This window comes from Bombina bombina, chromosome 4 (assembly GCF_027579735.1).
Source record: "Bombina bombina isolate aBomBom1 chromosome 4, aBomBom1.pri, whole genome shotgun sequence".
Taxonomy (NCBI): Eukaryota; Metazoa; Chordata; class Amphibia; order Anura; family Bombinatoridae; genus Bombina; species Bombina bombina.
Genome location: NC_069502.1, coordinates 83,929,454 through 83,950,586, shown reverse-complemented (window position 1 = coordinate 83,950,586; position 21,133 = coordinate 83,929,454). Strand labels below are relative to the sequence as shown.

The 21,133-nt window shown below is 39.1% G+C and overlaps 1 protein-coding gene across 1 annotated transcript in view; it reads right to left on the bottom strand.

Moving 5' to 3' along the window:
* Positions 1 to 21,133, bottom strand: part of HMBOX1 (homeobox containing 1) — a 397,982-nt gene that overhangs the window by 375,834 nt on the left and 1,015 nt on the right. The gene's annotated exons all lie outside the window — the stretch shown is intronic.

Genomic DNA, 21,133 nt, shown 5'->3' with positions numbered 1-21,133 from the left:
GAGAATCTCTGGTTTCTTGGTCCGGATTTAACAGGAGAACAAATCTGTGTAATCCCCGTTCCTCTGGCTGAGCATGCATAGTTGCAGTGGTCTGAAATGTAGGCGTGCAAACAGTACTATGTCCCTTGCCGCTACCATTAAGCCGATTACATTCATGTACTGAGCCACCAAAGGGCGCGGATGGAATGAAGAACACGGCAGAAATTTAGAAACTTTGACAACCTGGACTCCGTCAGGTAAATTTTAATTTCTACAAAATCTATCAGAATCCCTAGGAGGGAAACCCTTGATATTGGGGATAGAGAACTCTTTCCTTGTTCACTTTCCACCCATGCGATCTCAGAAATGCCAGTACTACGTCCGTATGAGACTTGGCAACTTGGATGTTTGACGCCTGTATCAGGATGTCGTCTAAATAAGGGGCCACTTCTATGCCCCGCGGCCTAAGGACCGCCAAAGTGACCCCAGAACCTCCATAAAGATTCTAGGGGCTGTAGTTAACCCAAAGGAAAGAGCTACAAACTGGTAATGCCTGTCTAGAAAGGCAAACCTGAAAAACCGATGGTGATCTTTATGCATCGTAATGTGAGGATAAGCATCCTTCAAATCCATTGTAGTCCTCTATTGACTCTCCTGGATCATAGTTAAGATGGTACGAATAGTTTCCATCTTAAATGATAGAATTCTAAAGAATTTGTTTAAGATCTTTTAGATCCAAAATAGGTCTGAAGGTTTCCTTTCCTTGGGAACCACAAACCGATTTGAGGAAAACTGTGTCCCTGTTCCTCTATTGGAACTGAATGGGTCACGTACACAATGCAAGAATGTCTCTTTCTTTATCTGGTTTGCAGATAAATGTGAAAGGCAAAAACTCCCCTTTTTTGGGGGGGAAAGCTTTGAAATCCAGAAGATATCTCTGGGGTATAATTTCCAATGCCCAGGGATCCTGGGCATCTCTTGCCCACGCCTGGGCGAAGAATGAAGTCTGCCCCCTATAGGATCCGTTACCAGATAGGGGTCCGTTCCTCATGCTGTTTTAGAGGCAGCAGCAGGCTCCTTGACCTGCTTATCTTTGTTCCAGGTCCGGTTGTCTCCAGACCGCCTTGGACTGAGCAAAAGTTCCCTCTTATTTTGCCTTAGAGGAAGTTGATGCCACTGGAGGCCACACCTGCCTTGAATTTTCGAAAGGCATGAAAATTAGGCCTTTTTTGTCCCTTGATTTGGACCTGTCCTGAGGAAGGGCATGATCTTTTCCTCCAGTGATATAAGTAATAATCTCCTTCAAACTAGGCCTGAATAGGGTCTGCCCCTTGAAGGGAAGTTAAGTAGCTTATTTATTAAAGTCACGACAGCTGACCATGATATAAGCCATAGCGCTCTGCGTGCCAGTATAGTAAAAAACAGAATTCTTAGCCGTTAGTCTAGTCAAAGGAACAAAGGCATCAGAAAACAAAGGAATTGGCTAGCTTAAGTGCTCTAAGCTTGTCAAATATATTCATCCAATGGAGCCTGTAAAGCCTCATCAAGAGACTCAAACCAGAACGCCGCAGCAGCAGTGACAGGAGCAATGCGTGCAAGGGGCTGCAGGATAAAACCTTGTTGAATAAACATTTTTTATCCATTGGATCTAAAAAAGCACAACAGTCCTCGCCAGAGGTAGTGGTACGCTTAGCTAGAGTAGAAACTCTTCTCTCCACCTTAGGAACTGTCTGCCATAAGTCCCGTGTGGTGGCAACTATTAGAAAACATTCTTCTAAAAAATAGGAGGGGAAGAGAACGGCACACCTGGTCTATCCCATTCCTTATGAAAAATTTTAGTAGACCTCTTTAGGTATTGGAAAAACATAAGTACACACCGGCACTGCATATTATTTATCCAGTCTACACAATTTCTCTGGCACTGCGATTGTACACATTCATACAGAGCAGCTAAAGCCTCCCTGAGCAACAAGTGGAGGTTCTCAAGCATAAATTTTAAATGTAGAAATATCAGAATCAGGTTAAATCATCTTCCCTGAGTCACAAATATCACCCACAGACTAAGCATATTGTGAGGTAGTATCAGACATGGTTCTTAAAGCGTCTGTATGCTCTGTATCTACCCCCAGAGCTGTTTTGCTTTCCTTTAATTTCAGGTAGTCTGACTAATACTGCTGCCAGTGTATTATACACAACCTTTGCCATGTCTTGTAAAATAAACGCTATGGGCGCCATTGATATACTTGGCGCCATTTGAGCGTGAGTCCCTGGAGCGGGAGTCAAAGGGTCTGACACGTGGGGAGAGTTAGTCGGCATAACTTCCCCCTCGACAGAATCCTCTGGTAAAATAAACGCTATGGGTGCCCTTGATGTACTTGGCGCCATTTGAGCGTGAGTCCCTAAAGCGGGAGTCAAAGGGTCTGACACGTGGGGAGAGTTAGTCGGCATAACTTCCCCCTCGACAGAATCCTCTGGTGATAATGTTTTTAAATACAAAAAATGATCTTTATTGTTTAACATGAAATCAGTACATCTGGTACACATTCTAAAATGGGGTTCCACCATGGCTTTAAACATAATAAACACAGAGCCTCCTCTATGTTAGACATGTTAGAACTAATAAAGAGACTAGTAAGCTTGGAAAACACTTTAAATCAAGTTAACAAGCAAATATAACAAACGTTACTGTGCCTTTAAGAGAAACAAATTTTGTCAAAATTTGAAAAACAGTGAAAAAAGGCAGTAAATCAAACGAAATTTTTACAGTACATGTAATAAGTTAACAGAGCATTGCACCCACTTGCAAATGGATGATTAACCCCTTAATGCAAAAAACAGATAAAAAAAAACAAAAAAAAAAAACGACATTTTTTTAAACAGACACAACAAAACTGCCACAGCTGAGCTGTGGATTACCTTCCCTATAACTGTTTCTATGCAAAATTTAAGCCAGCCATGTGGAAAAATTAGGCCCCAATAAGTTTTATCACCAAACATATGTTAAAAAACGATTAAACATGCCAGCAAACGTTTTAAAACACATTCTTATAAGAGTATGTATGTCTATTAATAAGCCTGATCCAGTCGCTATCACTGCATTTAAGGCTTTACTTACATTACTTCGGTATCAGCAGTATTTTCTTAGTCAATTCCATTCCTTAGAAAAATATATTACTGCACATACCTTAGCATATATCTCTATCAATCAGCCTGGTACCAGTCGCTTTCACTGCATTTAAAGGCTGTACTTACATTACTTCGGTATCAGCAGTATTTTCTTAGTCAATTCCATTCCTTAGAAAAATATTTTACTGCACATACCTTATTTGCAGGAAAACCTGCACGCCATTCCTCCTCTGAAGTACCTTACTCCTCAGAATGTGTGAGAACAGCAACTGGATCTTAGTTACGTCTGCTAAGATCAAAGAAAAAACGCAGGCAGATTCTTCTTCCAAATACTGCCTGAGATAAACAGCACACTCCGGTGCCATTTAAAAATAACAAAATTTTAATTGAAGAAATAAACTAAGTATAAAAAACCACAGACTCTCACGACCTCCTATCTATGTTGAGACTTGCAAGAGAATGACTGGTAATGGCAGTTAGGGGAGGAGCTATATAGCAGCTTTGCTGTGGGTGGACTCTTGCAGCTTCCTGTTGGGAAGGAGAATATATCCCATAAGTAATGGATGATCCGTGGACTGGATACACTTAACAAGAGAAATAAACAAAGTGGTACTATAAAATTAAAAAACCCTATGCTGCTCACTCAGCCTGTATTACTAAATGTGATCTTTGAAGGGCACAAACGTTAAGCTAAGCAGGGCTCTAACAAAGTATCAGCATCCAACTATGCTGGAGACCCACACCCACATACTCAAAGTCAGGTCATTTTGAATAATGTGTCCGGGTTTCAGGCGGTCTGAAACCTGGAGACATGATTTGAAACCCGTAAATGGCAACCCTACTGGGACAGAATGAACAACCGGGTGGGACACTGGGACAGCGCCTCCAAACACGGACAATCCCAGTCAAACTGGGACTTCTGGTAAGCCTACACATACATGAATTATATAATAATGAAATGTATTTACAAGTAACAGTAAGTAAGTGCAAGGAATTAAAAAAAAGTTTAATAACGCCAATAGCTACTTGATATTTTAATGAGATGTATGAGGTTGATGGGATGAACACAATTTCTTTATATTTGGTGGAATATTAGATAAAGACACTCACATTTTATCATCAAGCATTCTTAAGCTTCCACTTCCTATCCATATATCAAGAGCAGGATCAGCAATGCACTACTGGGAGCTAGTTGCAGAAAACCCCACACTGACTTCAGCTCAGCATTTAAGCTGCCACCCTCAGAGCTCTGTGAGTCCGACTGACTACTGCCCGCGCTGCAAACACACTGCTCTCCCACTCACTGACTACACATGCAGTCACAAGCCAATTAAGGAGACTACACGTGCAGTCAAGAGCCAATGTGCTGCCAATGGCCAGTTCCCACTGAGCTGCGCCAATAGGTTAAGATGATCTGTGTCCCCCTAGGTATCAATCACGAGTCAACCATGTGATATGTGTAGCAGGCAGGCGGAAAGCCAGAAACCAAAAAAAAAAAAAAATTAAAAAAAATTTGTGCTGAAGCAGGGACACACCTACACACTGCTGCCGACACACTAGTGTGTCCCGACACACAGTTTGGAAAGCACTGGTTTAGAGGATAGAAATTAACCCTACAAACTCCCTACAAGCTCCCTAATTAACCCCTGCACTGCTGGGCATAACACACGTGTGGTGCGCAGCCGCATTTAGCGGCCTTCTAATTACCAAAAAGCAACACCAAAGCCATATATGTCTGCTATTTCTGAACAAAGGGGATACCAAAGAAGCATTTACAACCATTTGTGCCATAATTGCACAAGCTGTTTGTAAATGATTTCAGTGAGAAACCTAAAACTGTGAAAAATGTTACGTTTGTTTTATTTGATCGCATTTGGCGGTGAAATGGTGGCATAAAATATATCAAAATGGGCCTAGATCAATACTTTGGGTTGTTTACTACACTACAGCTAAAATTACCCCAAAAAGCTCCCTAATTAACCCATTCACTGCTGGGCATAATACACGTGTGGTGCGCAGTGGCATTTAGCCTTCCCATTACCAAAAAGCAATGCCAAAGCCATATATATCTGCTATTTATGAACAAAGGGGAACCCAGAGAAAAATTTACAACCATTTATGCCATAATTGCACAAGCTGTTTGTAAATAATTTCAGTGAGAAACCGAAAGTTTGTGAAAAAAATTGTGAAAAAGTGAATGATTTTTTGTATTTGATCGCATTTGGTGGTGAAATGGTGGCATAAAATATACCAAAATGGGCCTAGATCAATACTTTGGGATGTCTTCTAAAAATATATATATATATATACACATGTCAAGGGATATTCAGGGATTCCTGAAAGATATCAGTGTCCCAATGTAACTAGCGCTAATTTTGAAAAAAAGTGGTTTGGAAATAGCAAAGTGCTACTTGTATTTATGGCCCTATAACTTGCAAAAAAAGCAAAGAACATGTAAACATTGAGTATTTCTAAACTCAGGACAAAATTTAGAAACTATTTAGCATGGGTGTTTTTTGGTGGTTGTAGATATGTAACAGATTTTGGGGGGTCAAAGTTAGAAAAAGTGTGTGTTTTTTTCAATTTTTCCTCATTTTTATATTTTTTTTTATAGTAAATTATAAGATATGATGAAAATAATTCTACCTTTATAAAGTCCATTTAATGGCGAGAAAAACGGTATATAATATGTGTGGGTACAGTAAATGAGTAAGAGGAGAATTACAGCTAAACACAAACAATGCAAAAATGTAAAAATAGCCTTGGTCCCAAACGGACAGAAAATAGAAAAGTGTTGTGGTCATTAAGGGGTTAAAATTGTATGCTCTATCTGAATCATGAAATATTTTTTGGGGTTTTATGTCCCTTTGATGAAGTAGAAGCTGAAAGCATTTGCCACAAAATGTTTTTTTTCTTCAAAAAATGCCAAAACAAGGGGTCACAATCTAAAGTTAGAGGGTAGCAGATTCAGGAGAAATCTGAGGAAGCATTTTTTACAGAAAGGGTGGTGGATTCATGGAATAAACTTCCATTTGAGGAGGTAAACACAAAGCCTGTAAAGGAATTCAAAAATACCTAGAACATGCATAAGGCTATCCTAAAAAAAAAAGTAACATGTAATATGGGTAGACTTGATGGGCCTTTTTGGTTCTTATCTACCATCAACTTCTATGTTTCTATGTTTGTTCTCTTGGTATTCTTAGTTGAAAGCTAAACCTAGGTAGGCTCTGTGACGAACTGCCTGGTACCCCAAATGAGTACCTCCGTCAGAACACTTCCCTTGTCCTGGACATCCTTTTATCCAGAGCAATAGCTCCTGGTACCCCCCTTTGACCGCAGTCTAAAGTTATGGAGGAGAACAGAACTGAACACAAAATGAACACTTTATTTAAAAGCAGCACACAGATTTATACACCCTGGCATTCCAGATATACAGAGCTTCAGGTTACATAGGGAATTGGTTAAACAGTAAAACAAACATATGAACAATACATCAAACCTCTAACAATTGTCTATTCACAGGTAAAAAAAAAAAGATTAACATATCAAGTTAATTAACTAGGGAGGAAAGACTCAGACAATCTGATGTTGGGCAGTCTAGTTAACATAATCACACAGGAACACAATCAGTTTACCCAGACAGACGCCTGAGACACAATCAGATCAGAAACGTAAATAAAATACATCTTATTACAAAATATAAGAACAGCTCTTATTAACTATTAAGTCCTTTATGCCCACTTGGTTTATAGAGTCACAATTGCTCCCACAAGGGGCACTCACACCCTGTACCCATCCTGTATTTATGGATACAGGGTGACATGGACATAAGACAGAGTTATGAAAGTACATGGGTTCTCCAGTATATAAAATTCCACATTTCCATGCAGTCTCTGGGTATCCTTAAGCCCATGTACCTCCTGCCCAAAGAATGTTCCATAACAGGCCCTCAGATCTTGGCGACTCACGTCACAGGCTCATATGCCAATTTCTATGCCCTTGAATGCCTCCTCTTATCTGAATGCATTTGACAGTTTTCACAGCTAGAGGGTGTTAGTTCGTGTGTGCCATATAGATAAAATTGTGCTCAAGCTCGTGGAGTTATTTATGAAGAGGACACTGTACGGCTAAATTGCAAGTCTGCCAAAAGAACTGAAATAAGGGGGCAATCTGCATAGGCTTAGATACAAGGTAATCACAGAGGTAAAAAGTATATTAATATAACTGTTGGTTATACAAAACTGGGAAAAATAATGTAATAAAAGGATAATCTTTTTTAAACAATAACAATTCTAGAGTAGACTGTCCCTTTAAATCTGATGTTGGCATATAATGAAGACAATTAAGTCTAATCTAAGGTTTGATGTCTGCATTAAACTGAGAGACAATGATGTGACATCTGAAGTCTGATGTTGGCATATAACTAAGACAATGAAGTCTAAACTGAAGTTTGTTTTGTGCATATGTCTGAGAAGAGATTCATTGTAGCAGCATCACAGGTCTAATCAGGCCATATATAATTAAACGGGGCTTAAAGTGGGCACATGTCTATAAGGGGGTTACATGAACCATGAGGCCTAATATGAGATCTGACCATGGTCCCACCCAACACTTTACAACGATCACGCGCTGTGTGTATATTGGTTTTGTGGTACCGCTGATAAAACTAGTCATAGCTCCAACAATGTAACTCTGTATAGCGATATGTAGAATCATCCAAAAAGTCAAACACCAATATAATTTGCTGGTTCCTGAAACTGAAGTACATTTACAAAACCATTGTATGACAGGGGATGACCAGTTTATTTCAATTTCAGGAGCCAATAAGAATATTAGGGAGCCAGTAAGGCTGCCTGTACAAAGATATATGTACAAGTAGCCCTCAGTTTACGCCGGGGTTAGGTTCCAGAAGGAATGGTTGTAAATCGAAACCGTTGTAAATTGAAACCCAGTTTATAATGTAAGTCAATGGGAAGTGAGGGAGATAGGTTCCAGGCCCCTCTCAAAATTGTCATAAGTAACACCTAATACATTATTTTTAAAGCTTTGAAATGAAGACTTTAAATGCTAAACAGCATTATAAACCTAATAAAATAATAACACAACACCGAATATATAATTAAACTAAGTTAAATGAACAAAAACATTTGCTAAACAGCATTATAAACCTAATACAATAATCCCACAACACAGACTTCACTTGCATTTTTCTGCAAACAGTTCTTTCTATGCATTCCAATCTGGACTGATTTATAGACAGGAAGATCTTGTTCCTTTGAAATCTGCTCGATAGCTCAGGTCTGGTTAAACTGATTCATTTCAGCTTGCTTGGCTTTGCTGCAACACAAGCTGACAGCTCCACCTACTGGCTATTGTAATAAATGCACTGCTTCTCAATAGCAGTCACATGACTGGAAAAAAAAGATTGTTATTCTGAAACGGTGTAAATTGAACCGTTGTAAAACGAGGGCCACCTGTATAATAATCCATACAGTCGCTTTTACCCATGTACATGTTGGATGGCAGTTTGTGTGACATTGCTTGTATTGTATAGCGTAAATTAGACCAACACACAGACAGACAGTGGCTATACCAATGCAATCCTGTACAAATACTTATACCATTTTCAACATCACTTGTCTTGTGTGTCTGTATATGTAAATGCAGTTTCTTATGACCAGTCTACAAAGCATATTACTTGTAATAACTCTCCATGTAAACTGCATGGGTGCCAGAAAGGTTCAACCAGATCTAACCCACAGGTTATGCTTAGTTGCATCTGTGCCCGAAGTATGAATCAATGTTCAGGAGCAATGAGAAATGGAATAATTGTGTGAGAATTATGTTTAGCACTAAAGAGTTAAAAAAATAGATTTATCCGGGAAAAAAAACAAACACATGTGACGAAGCCCCACAGTCTATAGATTTTTGGTGCATCACAATGATGTCTTAGCTACTTCTGTTAAATGTGAATTTCTCTTGCCCAGACTGACCAATTTACCTGCTGTAAGAGATTTCACACAAATGCATGAAACGTGCAGTAATGATTGCAAACTAATTCTACTGTCATGACTCAAAGCAAATATCATATGTGCAGATATATCCACATAATATGAACGGCCCCTGAGAATGGCAACATTTAAAGGGACAGTCAACCCAAAAATGACTAACTTATTTAGATTAGTTAATTAACTATCTTTACAGTAAACTGTAGCCCAATTTCCATCTAAATAAACTTTGGCAGAAATTACACTTACTAGATCTCATCTGGCCGTTTTGAAATGGCCGCCTGACCCCTCCTTCTCTGACATCTCCCAAAAGCTTCCACTAGTACAAGATCCTTTCCTTTCGTCCCTGCGCGCTCCTGTGTCTCCCTTCATTCAGTTCAGTGAGACACTCATATGGCACCCCCCTCACTTCACTATCTCCCTCATTCATCCCCACGGTCGCAATTTCAGCTCTCTAGCTGTTCATACCCGGCACTCACTGCCTCTCATCCATGCCCTGTGTGTTACAGAGAATGAGAGGCAGTGAGTGCCGGGCAGGCGGCGATGTGATGTGGGTCTGTGCCCCTATCACCCCCTCAGGTGTATGCATTTACCCTCCACGGTACAGCTATATAGAGCAAGATACCAGCACTATTATGAAAGCAGGCACCGACACTTCTGTCAAGGAAACTACCGAAAAAGAGAGCAGTCTATTCACTTCTGTATATATGCCAAGAGTCTTTAACTCACACTTCTGTAGGCTATTTAGAGATGGGACAGGGTATATGGAACTGTCCATTAGTGTCTCAATTCGTAGTCTCTGACCTTTTAAAATCGCATTCTGAGCCAGCAAATTAAGCTGGCCACGCAGCCCATCAGACAAGCTCATGTGCTCCATTGCCGCTGTAGCCCAATCTAGTGTCAGCCGAGCAGTCTGACACAACGGAGGATTCTGACCTGCCTATTGGTGAATTGTCTCTGGCTACTTTACCTGAACCTACCTTCCCTACCTGGAGGGAAGCGGCCAGCCTCCTAGAGGGGGGACGGCGGGATAGGCCCTTCAGTGCGAATCACACTCTTGGAGCACAGGAGTTTGTCTGATGGGCTGCGTGACAAGCACCTGTGCTCCAAAAGTGTGATTCGCAGAAAAGAGCGAATATAAAAAAAGACTGTGCAAAATTTGATAATGGAAGTAAATTGGAAAGTGCATGTTCTTTCTGAATCATCATAGTTTATTTTTACTTGAGTGTCTCTTTAAAGTTAGCTAAAATTTTAGCCGGGTAGTCAGTAAAATCAGCTGGGTGGTGCACCCACTAAAAATGTCCTGGGCAACACTGCTTTATCTTAGGGTTTAAAAAAGCTAACACTTTCTTTTTACAACATCTAGTTTCTAATATTGTTCAATAAAATATTTATATTATTCTCATGGTATAAAAGCATGAAGGGGCGGAAAGAGCAAGCCCCTGCAGGGCAATTTTGACGGTAACATTTTATGTAAATACAGGCATACCTCATTTTATTGCACTTAGCAGATATTGCCTTTTTACAAATTGCAAGTTTGTGTCAACTATGTGCCGAGCAAGTCTATTGGCGCAATTTTTCCAACATGTATTGGCATATAAACACAAATATACACATATATATATATATAAATACACACCACCAGCAAAAAGAGCACAACTCACTGAAGGCTCAGATGGATAGCATTTTTTTTGGAATAAAGTATTTTTTAAATAAGGTATGGACATTGTTTTTTTCTGTTGTCTTTTTAGACATAAATGCTATTGCACACTTAATAGACCACAGTATAGTGTAAATGAATATGACTTTTATATGCACTAAAAAACCAAAACATTTGTGTGACTCGCTTTATTACAGTGGTCTGGAACCGAACCTGCAATATATCCGAGGTACGCCAGCATGCAAATTTCAATGATAATATAATAGCACTTGTACGTTATTCATAAAAAAATAAGCAGAATTCTGCAAATGTTTAAAAGAAGAAATACCACCTCTTTATTTACTAGTCTTAAAGTCTGTGTACACAAGCCAAAATGTCCCCCTCCAAGATCCTTCCCTAGCATGTTTCCCACCTCCACTCTGGAATCGCCCTGTACCTCTTCTCCCTCCTTCCATCACCCTGCCGCTCTTAGCATACATTTTTCTGTAGTGTAGCGGTCTCACCCGTTCCTGCCCCCCCACCCCCTTCAGCGATGGGCCGCCCACCCGCCTCCCTCCTAACCCTCTCACGCCACCAACGATTGCTCACCACCGCTGCCCCATGCAAGACTATTTCTGCACTGCCCCACTCGTGGGACATGTAAAAATAGCACTCTCTCGTTACATTTAGCAAGATCGTGGCAGAGGTCTTTAAGGGCTTAACGACCAGCACCGTCCTTGCGCAGTCTCTACTGCTAAACGGCGCTGGTTGTTAAGAGGTTAAGTATGTTTGTCTTGCGCAGTCCCTACTGTGCATAACTGTGTCGGACAAACATACTTGGCCTTTTATTATATAGGTTATGCACATATAAGCTGCTTTTATTTCCGTGTCAAATCATTCCTCTGTCTACACCTTCAGTTTTGTAGTTACCCTAATATTTATCAATAAAATAAAACCTCTTTTGTGGGTAAATTTATAACTCTACCTAAAACATCAGCGAATACAGTAATGTGGAGGAAAACTTCAATATTTAAAAAGGGACATGTGTAATAATGAAGTGCTATGAGTTACAGCATTTTATAATTCAACAAATACTTGTGTCTATGTTTTCTGGCCCCAGCAAAGGTGTTAAACACACAGTTAATTTGTCACAAACCTGTCCGGAAAAGGATGTGAATAATTATTCTGGGTGGTTCTTAACCCTTTGAGTGCTAAGCACTTTCCCACTTGGGTGCTAAGCTGATTTGGTTTGTTTGGGGGAAAGTTTAGGCGATTAGCTTTCCAATGGTAGGTCTTGGGGGTCTGTAGCTGCTTAGATGCCTGAGATACAGGCTTCTAAGCAGCATGCCCCCTTCCCCTATACTTTGCATTGTCCATTTTAAATAAAGTTGCGCGGTGACGTCATCACATCATTGTGCGGGACGTCACAGTGCAAAATGTGAAGTCCCGGCGATGCCTGTCACTATGCTGGCCCGATCGCCGGGGTAGGAGCGAGTGGAAGCCTCTAGATCTCCCTCAAGGTGGGAGAGTGCTAGCGACGGCTCTGAACTGTCGTTAGCACCTGAGTGAGACAATTTGCGATGGCTCAGAGCCGTCGCTAGCACAAAAGAGGTTAAAAAGAAATTAAACCCACTTTTTTCTCTGATTCAGATAGTGAATACAATTTTAAAACTGTTTCCTATTTAATTATATTATCAAATTTGCTTAGCTTCTCATGTTATTCTTTGTTGAAGATATATCTACATAGGTAGCATGCACGTGTTTGGGGCACTACATGACAGGAAATCGTGTTCTTGTAGAACTACTCCTAAACTTACCTTCCTGCTCCTCAACAAAAGATAAGAAAACAAAGAAAATGTGATAATAGAAGCACATTGGAAAGTTGTTTAAAATTATATGTTCTATCAGAATCATGAAATATTTTTTGGGGGTATTGTGTCCCTTTAAAGTGATGGTAAATACAAGTGTATAAGCATTACTAAAAATAAACAATAGTTTCTGTGATCGTTACGTAAAAAAAAAAACGATCTTAAACTCACCCTATCTGTAAGGAACGTAGATCGCTAACACATCCGGCTGCCCACAATGTTTTATGAAACAATGACAAAAACTAATATTAATTTTTAGTAATGGTAAATCCTAGCGTTGGTTATATGGTTGGGTTTACCATCACTTTAAAGGGACACTCAAGTCAAAATTAAACTTTCATTATTCAGATAGAGCAGGCAATTTAAACAACTTTCCAATTTACTTCCATTAACAAAATGTGCACAGTCTTTTTATTTACACTTTTTGAGTCACCAGATCCTACTGAGCATGTGCAAGAATTCACTGAATAAACTTATATGCATTTGTGATTGACTGATGGCTGTCACAAGGTATGTGTATGCACTTGTGATTGGCTGATGGCTGTCACATGGTACAGGGGGAGTGGAAATAGACATAAGTTTTAAAATTGTCAGAAAAAAAAAAAAAATCTACTACTCATTTGAAGTTCAGACTAAGTGCTTTTGCATTGTCTTGTTATCTTGCATTTGTTGATTATGGAAATCTACTGTGTTTACTGGTCCTTTTGTACATTTGTCAACCACAATACTAAAAGGGACATTCTAAAAATGACAAGCTGTAACTCATTGGAGTGTGTCCTTTCTGCAGTACTGATCACAACGTTCTACAACAACACACAAATTAAGCAGCGCTTCTTTATGACAGGCAAGACGATATAAATAGAAATGATACAGTATAAAATACACGTTTTATAATCACAAAAAATAAATAACTATAAGAATAAAACGTCCACAATAACCCTTGTTATGTATTATATATAAAACACACAGGGTTATCCTGATATATAAAAGTACCGAAAGATATTTCGTTGTGACTTCAGTTCATAGATTAGTCACCATTAGTTCTAGTCTCTCAGTGTTGTGGATAAAAGCCTTCCTGTGCCTGGTCAAGATGATGCTGCCTCCCCAGAAACTGTGATAGACACCTGGTCTCCGATGAACACTATGAAATACAAAAAAGGTGACAGACGCAAACGCGACTCACAGCATCAGTGCGCCTGTCCCCTTTTGTGTATTCCATACTGATCACAACCTACTACTATCTGATTGGCCTAAAGGGGTTAAACACACAGGTACAGTCCTGCTCTGGAGCCACAAACACTACAGCTGCAAAGAGAAGGAATAAGCCAGTAAGCAAGACAGAAGCGGCTGTCACACATACCCGCCAATGACTGGCTATTCCTATTCAAGAGCTTCAGTGCTTTACCTGAGTGCTGGGTTGAACAGATTGGCCAGATTACAAGTCAAGAGCCACAAATGCAAGCTATATGAAGCATTAACATTGCTGGCACCCAATCCATACCACTGGTATTACATGTTCCCCAAGGCAGAACACTGTGCGATGTCATCGCAGAATATGTACCATGTCTGCAGAAAGAAACGGCTGTGGCAGTGAAAATCATTTTTTTGCCTGCACTTTTAAATTTCTGCCTGCAGGTGTCTCTGTTCTATCTCAATGTAAATATTTACTACGTTCCTCTCTCTTCAATTTCCTCCCCCTTCCGGATCTCCAGAGCGGTACAGGGTAACAGCACATTGTAGAAAAGGTAATTCAGGTTTACACAAATGTATTTTAAGTCCAGGATCCAACGAATATACTTAGGAGCCAGATTTATTTTGTGTTCTTTAATAAGTGTGTGTGTACGTGTGTGTGTACGTGTGTGTGTGTGTACGTGTGTGTGTGTACGTGTGTGTGTGTACGTGTGTGTGTGTACGTGTGTGTGTGTACGTGTGTGTGTGTACGTGTGTGTGTGTACGTGTGTGTGTGTACGTGTGTGTGTGTACGTGTGTACGTGTGTGTGTACGTGTGTGTGTGTACGTGTGTGTGTGTACGTGTGTGTGTGTACGTGTGTGTGTGTACGTGTGTGTGTGTACGTGTGTGTGTGTACGTGTGTGTACGTGTGTGTGTGTACGTGTGTGTGTGTACGTGTGTGTGTGTACGTGTGTGTGTGTACGTGTGTGTGTACGTGTGTGTGTGTACGTGTGTGTGTGTACGTGTACGTGTGTGTGTGTACGTGTGTGTGTGTACGTGTGTGTGTGTACGTGTGTGTGTGTACGTGTGTGTGTACGTGTGTGTGTACGTGTGTGTGTGTACGTGTGTGTGTGTACGTGTGTGTGTACGTGTGTGTGTGTACGTGTGTGTGTGTACGTGTGTGTGTACGTATGTGTCAATTAACTCACCCTTCCTGAACTCCAGTATGGTACAGGGTAAAAGCATATTGCAGAAAAGGTAAGTCAGGGCTCAACAAATGTATTATAAGTCTAGGAGCCAACCAAAATACATAGGAGCCAGATTTATTTTTTGTTCTTTGATAAGTGTGTGTATGTATGTCTATGTGCGTGTGTGTTTAAAACTTTCTTTCATTCATGGTTAGTGTTTGGCTGAAGCCATTTATTATTATCAATCAACTGTGTTTACTCTTTTTAAATCATAATGACAACAAAAACTACCCAAATGACCCTGATAAAAACTTACATACCCAGTTCTGAATACCGTGTATTGCCCCCTTTAACATCAATGACAGCTTGAAGTATTTTGTGGTATTTGTGGAAGAGCCTCTTTATCTTCTCAGATGGTAAGTCTGCCCATTCTTCCTGGCAAAAAGCCTCCAGTTACGGTAAATTATTGGGCTTTCCTGCATGAACTGCACGTTTGAGATCTCCCCAGAGTGGCTCAATGATATTGAGGTCAGGAGACTGAGATGGCCACTTCAGAACCTTCACTTTATTCTGCTGTAGCCAATGACAGGTTGACTTGGCCTCGTGTTTAGGATCATTGTCATGTTGGAAAGTCCAAGTACGTCCCATGCGCAGCTTCCGGGCTGATTAATGCAAATTTTCCTCCAGTATTTTTTGATAACATACTGCATTCATCTTGCCATCAATTCTGACCAAATTTCCTATGCCTTTGTAGCTCACACATCCCCAAAACATCAGTGATCCACCTCCGTGTTTCACAGTAGGAATTGTGTACCTTTCATCAAAGGCCTTGTTGACTCCAAATGTAGCGTTTATGGTTGTGGCCAAAAAGCTCAATTTTGGTCTCATCACTCCAAATGACTTTGTGCCAGAAGGTTTGAGGCTTGTCTCTGTGCTGTTTGGCGTATTGTAAGCGGGATACTTTGTGGCATTTGCATAGTAATGGATTTCTTCTGGCGACTCAACCATGTAGCCCATCTTTCTTCAAGTGCCTCCTTATTGTGCATCTTGAAACAGCCACACCACATGTTTTCAGAGAGTCCTGTTTTTCACCTGAAGTGATTTGTGGGTTTTTCTTTGCATCCCAAACAATTTTCCTGGCAGTTGTGGATGAAATTTTAGTTGATCTACCTGACCGTGGTTTGGTTTCAACAGAACCCCTCATTTTCCACTTCTTGATTAGAGTTTGAACACTGCTGATTGGCATTCTCAATTCCTTGGATATCTTTTTATACAGTTAAACTACCTTTTCCCGCAGATCCTTTGACAATTCTTTTGCTTTCCCCATGGCTCAGAATCCAGAAACGTCAGTGCAGCACTGGATGAAAGATGCAAGGGTCTGTCAGGAGTCAAGAGACTCATTGACCTTTTATACACACACACTAATTACAAGCAAACAGATCACAGGTGAGGATGGTTATCTTTAATAGTCATTCAAACCTCTTTATGTCAACTTGTGTGCATGTTATCAGGTCAAAAACAACAGGGTACGTAAACTTTTGATCAGGGTCATTTAGGTAGTTTCTGTTGTCATTATGATTTAAAAAGAGTAAACACAGTTGATTGATAATTAATGGCTTCAGCCAAACACTAACCATGAGTGAAAGAAAAGTTTTTGTGTTAGCATTCATATTCTCTGAAAAATGGCCACAAAATCATAAACACACATATATATATATATATATATATATATATATATATATATATATATATATATATATATATATATATATATATATATATATATATATATATATATATACACACATACATACACACACACACACACACACAGAGAAGCACACTCACAGGAACGAACAACCGGCTCAATACCATTGTTAGCCTGTTCTATGGCGATTTACCACCTGGGTGCAGCTTCTTTTAGCCCAGTAATTCTTTCACAGAGTACTTTCCTGTAGTATATCAGTCTGATCCCGCCTATTACGGTCAGTCCAGCACCAAAATACTAGGCAATTCCTCTCTGAACAAGGAACACAGCAACCCCAGACGATCGTTTCGGCCTTCATTGGACCTCGTCAGTGAGGTGAACGCATATTCCTCTAAGCATATGTGTGTGTGTATCCTTTAGGAAGGAAAAAGTATACATCAGCAGTCGAAGCATGGAACAGCAGCCCCTCCAAAATAAGCATATAGACCCCAGCAGTACAGTAGAGCAGGTTCCCAGGCAGACTGACACTGTGGGAGGTTACAAAAGCCTGTGTCCCCCTGTGAGGTTCCCAGTTGGTTTGTTTGGAAGTATGCATTGTGTGGATGCTGGTTTAGGGTCCCAGGAAGGAGGAGACCTTGTCGTGGTCCTGGGCTTGATCCTTTGACACCAAATGTAACTTAAATATTGCCATCTTGCATTCCTCTAATTTAACCTTGCACAATTGTGAACATTTGAAATTGTAGTGTTAATGAGCACATTGCAGATTTTTACTGGTGCTTTTGCTTTAGTGTAACTGCCTAATTTTAAAATACAATTGCATTACAAAATAACCTGCAGAAAATGTTTCACTAAAAAAAAACTCATCTCAAGAAAGCAAAACAAAATCTGCCTCTGGGCTCAGGAGTAGCAATGAACTACTGTGAGCTAGCTGCTATTTAGTGGCTATACATATATGCGTCTTATTATCCAAACCAATGTTTTCAGCTAGCTGCCAGTAGTGCATTGCTGCTCCTTCAACAAACGATAAAAAGAGAATGAAGCAAATTTGATGCTACAAGTAAAATCGGAAAGTTTTCAAAATTGTATGATCTAGCTGAATAATGGAGAGTGAAAATGTAACAGTGGCAAATGAAAGTTAGTGAGTGAATGTTGGACTGACCTTAGTAGGTGGGATCAGACCGATATACCAAAAGGCAGAACTTTATTCACTTTCTGCAATTAGATTTCTTTTTAATGAAAAAAATTCTGCAGGTCATTTTGCAATAAAATAAAATGTTAATAAGGTAGTTATACTATAGCATCAGCTCAATAGCAGTGTGTTCATTAACTGGTGAATAAAGACATTTTGTAAAGTTTTAGAATATATTGCAGCATTTGAAAAAATCTCTAAGAGCCAGTCATTAATCAATGCACGGCTCTGTATTTGACTGTTCTCTTCAAACTGGCTGCACTGTGTTAAGGTAAATCTTACATAGTGCAGCCAAAGCACAGCGCTGTTTGAAGAGAACAGCCCGATGGGGAGCAAAAGCGAAAGTGCATGTGTCTCGTTCTTTCTACAGACATGTTGCATTTTCTGCGATGACATCTCAGATAACAGCATGTTCGGCCTTGGGGCTGATATACTACAGGAAAGTTCTACATTGTGAAAAGCATTACTGGGCTAAAAAGAAGCGGTACTCAGGTGGTAAATCGTCATAAAATAACCTAATAAATTATTGAGCTGGTTGTTCGTTTCTGAGAGTAAGCGTCTCTGTGTAAGTGTGTGTGTGTGTGTGTGTGTGTGTGTGTGAGTGTGTCAGGTGCATTAAAATGCTTTTAACCAAAAACTGTTAACATCCAATTGAGCATTACCGATTGCACATAGCTAAGAGGAAATAGTATGCAACGTTATCATTTGCACACTCTACTTGTAAACTGGCCAATATGTAGCTACAGTCAACAATAAAAAAATAAAATGATATTCTAGAATAAATTAGAGCATTTTGTAGCAGGATATCCCTTTAAATAACTGTTGGCTGGAAAGGATTTATATGGAGTTGTATACATATCATGCAAATATTAGCTGCAGTGCTTTAGACACATGTACAATTTTTATTGCTCTGTAAGAATTAGCATTTTATCATCTATGCAAGTTTAGTTTCTTTGTATTGCATGCACAAAGGGTTAAATATGGGTACTAACACTGTTGAAGTAAAATAGAAATCATGAGTTATTCATTTTTTTTTCTTCTTCAGATTGCTGCTTTATAGGAACTCCAGAAAAATGAGTACAGTGTGTCCCTGCATTTCAAGGACTTCTCTGTGCAAATGTGACCCAAATGAACAGTGAATGACGAAAACTCCAAATTTAGCACAGGAAGTATAACAAAAAGGTTTTATCTAGACATTAAAAATGGAGCGATTAGTCTTGATAATAACCCATCCAATCTCATACAAGTTAAAGCAGACACTCTGACTTGTGTTTTATTAATAGAAGCCAATACAGACAGAAAGGTACTCAATCTGGCATCTGATTTTAAAACCACCTATCTCTCAAGATTATACATTACCAGCAAAGAAAACGAAGAAGTAATAGAAGATAGGGCACATTACACACAAGCAGGAAATTGAAAAAACAACTGAGAAGGACTGAACATTAAGTAAAATTTGAATTGCTCACATATTAAAATCTCATTGGCAATATGTTGAACTAACTCAAATGAAGAAGAAATGTATGCGATGCAAACGTTAGCACAAAATAAGATTAGTTGCTTCTGCTTTAAACGTAAGACTAAAATATTCATTCTACTTTACAGAATGTTTACAAGAAAGTGCTAAGAATTTATGATTTATGTAAAGTGTTTTTATTCGATTAGCAACAAGGATATCAAACTGGTTTAAAGCCATGTGACATCACACTTCTTACTTGCGTTTTCCCTCACAAAGAGATCAGTTTTATTGTAACTTACTTTATTTTTTTTACAATTTTTTTCTTCTTCAAATAAATAAAAATAAATATATATATTTATTTATATTACACATACACACACCCACATACATATATATTCATTTTAATTTTTTAATTTTAAGATGACCTCTCTCTAACTGGAAGTCATGTGTAATAAGGCATTTAAAGAAATGGTAAATAATACAATGAATGGAATGTGAGTGTGCACATTTCATATACAAACATATGCATATGTATGTACACAACAGTGTGTGTGTGTGTATATATATATATATATATATATATATATATATATATATATATATATATATATACACACACACATATACACACACACACACATATAAAGTCATAAGTATATAACATTTTCATCTCACAAAATAGTTTTTTTGGGGGGAAAAGAAGAAAAAAAAAATGTACATAATTATAAATACAATTGGCACACAGCTTATAAGCTTCTCCCTCTGCCAAATTCTCCAAAGAATATATATGAATCTCTCTGTAACATCTGATCAATACTGTTACATTTTTAGTCCAAAATACCAAGTCTGCAGGAGGAGTCCTTGACGCCTGACATCTATAACAATGGCATTTAAAAACAGACAGCGCACACACACACAGACTAAACGCATTCTATCCCATGCCGATCAAATCCCACACCCTGTCTACTGAGAGAGGTTAAACTATAAAGATACCCTGATGTCTTTAGCCAGGTCACAGTAGCACCTGTAGGTAAAAAGCCAATAGAAACCCCCCCCTAAAAAAATACTTATGCCTAGTCAGAAAAACCAAGCAAAATCTCACCCGGCATTCAGCAAGAAAACCTCAGGACTACTCTGTCTGTGCCTGACCACAAAGTACATAATGAGCCAGGACCTCTTCAACCTTGTGCACTGGTCCATAGCTTGTTAGATAATACATCACCACAGTAGTGCATATCTCCAGACACTTTAGGTTGCATGCAAAGCAACTATACAATACATATAGTATACATATTTTACTGTAAGGCACTGTGAAATATATTACCCTGTGTTAAATTATAGGATATTGTACCACTGAATCAGTTAATGCATCGCAAACAAGCATAAAATTCCAGTATACCAGAGGGTAACAGGGCAGATACACAAAAAGAAAAAGGCACAGATGTCTGTGCTTGCAAACATTAATGATATAATGAGGATATTGACATGCAAAGTGCTCTACAAAAATCATATTGTAAATGTGATAAGTCTCACATTGCACAGTGCAAACATTAAACTACAAATGTGACAGAACAATGCTACACTGAGTATAAGTTACACACAAAATGTTAGTTATTCAATACACTATCTTACACCCCTATATGATTACAATGGCAATATTAAACATCACACATGTAACCCAAAATGTGATAACTGTTCAACAGTCCATGTAATTGTAAAGTAAACAATTATTAACTACAAGTAAGGAACAATTTAGAACTATGAAGTAAATAAAAGATAGCTGTATAAACAAAATCAGT